Genomic DNA, 6000 nt, shown 5'->3' with positions numbered 1-6000 from the left:
ACTCTAAAGCTTGGCTGACCTTACAGTAATAGGCGGTGCATTTCTCAAAACGCTTCACCTCCTGAGCATGTCTCCTAGCCTGGTCTTCTACTTTCCTCTTGACTTCCTGATTATCCAGTTGAATTCCAGCAACACTCATTTTTATCTCAGTCTTCTCTGCTTGCAGTTGATCTCTTGCCCTCCTCATCTCAAGAAATTCTTCCATACTGACAGAAGAGCGTGGCTCCTCAATCAACGAATACCAAAGATCACCCACAGGAAATGGAAGACGAGTGAGCTCAACCCTCTTTCTGAGCCAATCATCAAATGGAGGAAAAACCCTGTTATTAGCTCTACCAAAAGGAATCTTGCCATTCCTATGAATGTTGCGCCATGCACTAGACACCTGCTCCAACAATGACTGATTACCCTCAACCGGGAAGTAGAAAGAATCCTGAATCTCACGCTCGAGGGGAGGAACCTCCATAGCAAATCCCATTTGTCTCTTAAGAAGCGTCAGGTTATAATTAATACACCCTTGAACTTCTATAAGGGGCACATTCGGAAAACTCCCGCAACTGTAAATAAAATCTCATCCAGCCACATCAATGTGAGTCCAAGCTATGTCCTTGGCTCGCAAACCCATCAACTTGGTTGCCCAATTTACAGTATGGTCAAGAAAGACAAAGGCACCCTTGGAAGGCAAATATCCCATGAACCACTTATATAACGATTGAGCACAACATCTAACCAATCCTCCACGCCGCTTCTCGTTCCGATTATGGACCGAATAATAGACATCCCCAATCAAGGTAGGAATGGGATTCTTCTGAGCAAACACCCGGATGGCATTAATATCCACAAAATTCTTCTGATTAGGGAACAGAATAATTCCATAAATGCTTACGGCGAGCAAAGCACAAACAATCTTCCAATTACCCAAAACAACATGTTCTTTGGCTTTGGCCTCCAAGAAACTCAGATGAAGACCGGGAAATTTTCCTTTCTCCTTCAAACCTTTCTTAGTCACTTCCGGGCTCAAATAAAGAGCACGAGAAACCTCAACAATATCAGGTTCTTCCTTAGTAACATAAAAAGGAATTTGGTTTCTGACCCGAATGCCCAGAACACCGGCATAATCCTCCATCAAAGGTCCCAACAAATAGTCTGGGAAGACAAAACATCTCAAACCCGGATCATAAAACTGGAGAAGAGTATGGATGGCACTCCTATCCCCATCTGTGAGCCTGAAAACCATCTTCGTAATACTGCCATAAGCCTCACGGAACATCCCCACATGGTCAGGCGTAATCAATGTTATCATACCCTTCAACACGCTAATCTCTGGATCAAAGAAACTGTAGACAACATCCTCTTTTAAATCGATCCTCATACCTGGAACAAGGATGTCTCTCAACCAGAATCTCAATCAAGAATGTACCCTGCATATGGATAAACATGAGTTAGATGCGGATAAATGCAAAATGGGAATCATGCAGATGCATGAATGTAATTCATAGTGCCATCCTCCAAGACATCTGAACATCAACTGTACTGGATTCCGGTCTCAGAACTGATCACAACCATCCAGGGGACTAAGTAACCACAAATCCAACTCGGGGGTTCCGAAATAAACGGTACCGGAGGATACATCACCATCATCACAAGAAAGTCACTGAACGGATAGCAACAAGATCATATGAACAAGTAACCCCAAATCTAACCTGGGGGATCCGAAATAAACGGAACCCGCTAATAAATACCACAGACAGAACTCCGGCGTGTCAGAAATAAATATCCATAAATCCAACTTATAAATAGAAACCCAGATCACTAACCGAACCAAAGTCACCATCAAAGAGTGACCAACAGAACCTGTACCTGTAGGAACCAAACCCCTCCCCTCACAAGCGAATCCTAAAAAGGTCATCCTAAACCAAAGATCATCTAAACCAAAGATCCGGGAAAGAACGGTCACCGAAGTCAACAGCTCAAAAGAGATAACCCAACCATAGTGGAAACTCCACAAGGAAGAGCTCTCTCAAAAGAACCTCATCCGGCTGTGGTATGTCACGTCGCAACAACATGTTGATCCAACATGAGAGGAAACATGAGACCACGCTAATCCTAGGTGTATACTCGGGCTTGGGTTTTAGCCCCACTCAGAACACCCACCCCCAAATCAGAGGAACCACACCTGTCCAGAATCCAACACAGTGATAACATGATGCATGCAAATATATATGCAAATATACATATAATCATAGTATAATAATCACGAATGCAATAAATAAAGCAGTAAAAGCAACCCAAACTACCCTAAAAACTACGCTAGAGAGCGCTAGGATTGACTCGCTTAGGGAAGATGGACCAGCAAGAGGTCAACTAACATCCCCAGCAGAGTCGCCAGCTGTCGCAACACGAAAAACAACCGGCGGGGAAAATACAGAGCCGCCACCGACACTATTCATCCTATGACGGAAAGGGAGCGCAGGACTAACCTAAGAAAGGGAAAGGAACGGTCTTACGACCAGAGATTACAAGGTACGGGAGTCGGTTATGCGAGGAGAAGGATTAGCACCCCCTCACGTCCGTCGTACTCGACGGGATCCACGCTCAAAAGATAGCTCAAAGAAAAGGAAAAGGCTGCTAATAAACTGCTCAAAGAAACTGCACAAACTGGAACGATAAACAGGTGGGGGAGAGAAAGAAGACGGAGGAAGTGGACTCGGCAGGATGTTGCATCCTGGGCCTACGTAGTTTGTCAGAAACAAACATCAGAGTCAACGTAGTTCGGGAAAAGGAGACATGCTCGCTAGGACATCGCATCCTATGCCTACGTATCTTCTCTATCCAGAAGAGAATCAGAGCACTCGTAGATCGGCTAATACACACTGAAACTAGACACCAAAAAGGGACGCTGAGACGTCAAAAGAAACACCCAAAAGGAAACAGAATGTCAATACATTGACTTACACCCAACTCCCAACAATAAAAAAAAGGAAACAGAATGCCAATACATGGACTTACACCCGACTCCCAACAATAACAAACGCTAACCAGCGAACACCAAATAAAAAAGGTTATCAGAACGGACTCCAACAAAGTAACCCAATATCCAGAATAAACTCCCGATATTTATAACCAGTCACCACAAATGAACCCCAAGTGAATAACAATCATCACAAATGAACCCCGAAGATGAACCCCAATATGAACCCCGAAGATGAACCCCAATATGAACCCCGAAGATGAACCCCAATATGAACCCCAAGTAATAACAGAAGAAATTCCCCAAGTCAATATAGGTGAACCCCGAACGGATAACAGGTAACCAAAGCGAACCCCAACTAGTGAACCCCGAATAATAACAGAAGAAATCCCCCAAGGTATGAACATATAACACACACACACGCTGAACAAACGGGTACTCACCCCAAAGAAAACAAATTCCAGAAATCAAAACACGAAACGGTAAATACAAGTTGGGACTAAGGGTGAACACACGCGAAAACAAAGAAAAGGGTGCCCGGAGAGATTTCTCTCAACCTCCTGCCTACGTATCTCATCTGGTATGAGAATCATGGCGACGTAGTTCCCCTTACCAGGGATAAAACACTCTCCTAACCAGAGACCGGGGAAACAACACACTAATAGGGAGACTAAGACTCGAGCATAATAGTTGTCATGCAATCAATATCCCTAAGTTGAGGTCTCTAACAAGAACTTAACTTATTCTGGAAGCGAGTCAACTCAAGTCTAAACTCTATATACGTTCAACTTCCTTAGAAGTTACTCGTACGACTCCTACAGAAATGGAGATGAGAAGAGGAAAGCAAATAAACACACCAACGCAAGTAAACAAACATCACACATTATATCCATACAAGAGGCTCAAACAATGGGTGGGCTTTAGTCAAGAGGGGTCATATCAACCTAGACAAACAAGCCAAACTGTAAGGGGTAATCTGTAGCTCTTAACTACTAACATTGAACGTCAGAGTGAAGCTGATCAAAGTCTAAATGAGAATGAGACCTCATGCTCTTAACCCTGGCCAGGGTAAGCTCATGACACAGAAAGCGTGGGGATCTAGAAAGTGAGATCCTTTTCCACTTGACAGACTCTGGACAAAAGATCTGGGGCACATGTTCAGAAGCATCAGCACGTAGTGCGAGCATAAAGAACGACACACTGAATAACGGGGAATCGGTTACAGATCCCTACCTTCTGTCAATTGCCTCTTCTCTTGGAGGTCTTATCAAATATAACACATGCCTCTTCTTGGAGGTCTTTGGGCACAATTTTAAACAAACACAAACAGAGCCTCTGAAGGAGGACTTGCCAGCAAAATGCCTGCCAAAAAGGTGACAAGACTCCAGACTACATGAAGTAAGAAGCTAACTACCTGAGTGGTGTGTCAACCACAATCCAATGCTCAAGCAAGAGCTAAAGCAAGTAAGCAACTAAGGTACCTGTACAAAGACTAAACAGTTACTACTTCAGTCATAAAACCAGAAGACAAGCAGTGAAACCCTCTAACAGTTATATAATTCAATGCATAAGTGCCCTAGCACTCAAATGAGCTCATGAGTTCACCACATCAATTAAAACCCTACAAAACAAAAATAGGTCAGAACTCAATGCATTTTGTATCTCACAAGGTGAGAACAACCCCAATCATCAATGATGAGTATCCAAACCTGAAACAAAAGACAAAGTTAGTTTATGTACATCCAATTAACACAACAAAGCATAAACAAACAATGGCACAAGATGAATTGAATCAAGATCACTCCAAGTCAGAAGTAGGGTCCTTCAAATGACCACCCAATAATCGACACTCCAATGATCCAAAATCAACCATAAACCCCTTGAAAACTCAAGTAGAACAAGGTTGCACTCAAAACTTGCTCACACCTCCTCAAGTGGCCTCATAAACTCCTAAATGATGATCATCTCCTAAGTGAATTTGATCCAACTATCCCATCCTCCAAACAGCACCATATGAACCCCTAAACATCAATCACCAAGGCCAAAGATCTACCATGCTTAAAATACCATTCAATTACTTCAAAAGCTCCAAAATAGGCCTAAATCACTTCAACAAGTCACCACAAGCCTCAAACCATTCCAAAGTTCACAAATCAGTAGGATCATGCTTCTAAAATCATCTCTAATGAGTCACAAATCCAACTTACAAGCCCATCAAGTCATCTCATACCAATAAGAACCTCCACTCATTCAATACCTTACAAGTCTCCTTGAGAATTCACTTGTGTTCCCAACCTTCAAATAAGTACCAAATAATGTATGACTTGAATGAATGCGCCAATCAAATGACTCAAGACTCACAAATCAAGGATCAACCCAATGCAAAAGAGGAAAAGGCTCACACTACAAAGAAGACCCAAAACCAAGTCAAAGAATGGACCAAGAGCAAACCCTAAAATTGGGTCAAAACCCTAGTACAAAGACAAGATTCAAAACCTAACCAAATGACCAATCCAGGACCCATCCTTTTGCACACCACACATTCAAACACTCCCTCCAATGTCCTCAAAAAGACCAGCATCAAATCAAGGATCAAGTATCTCAACTTGCCTATGCAATGAAATGACCAAAAATATGCACAAAATGAACTTCCAACTTAGAAAATTCATATTAAATCAGAAATGCATGCAATGACTTTGGGATTTTGTGTATAAGTTCCTTATGCCATGAATGTTCAATATGCAAAAGATCAAGTCCAGAGTGATGCAAATGCTATGTGAACAAAAATGCACCAATTCAATGTCAAAAATGTGACACAAATTGTCACATTTTTCTCAATGTGTCTAAAATGATGATAACATGTGAGAAAAAATCCAAACCAGAGACCAATAATTCATGCCATGTATGAATGTCATGTATGCAAAAGAGTGGATCAAAAGGTTCAACATTGAGGATATCACAATACATTGAATGCACTAGGTCAATTTGGCACAATATTGATTCAAAATTTTCCACATAAAGATCCAGAC

The sequence above is a fragment of the Lathyrus oleraceus genome, chromosome 3 (assembly GCF_024323335.1).
Source record: "Lathyrus oleraceus cultivar Zhongwan6 chromosome 3, CAAS_Psat_ZW6_1.0, whole genome shotgun sequence".
NCBI classification, from domain to species: Eukaryota; Viridiplantae; Streptophyta; class Magnoliopsida; order Fabales; family Fabaceae; genus Lathyrus; species Lathyrus oleraceus.
Note: the sequence above shows the minus strand (reverse complement) of the source record.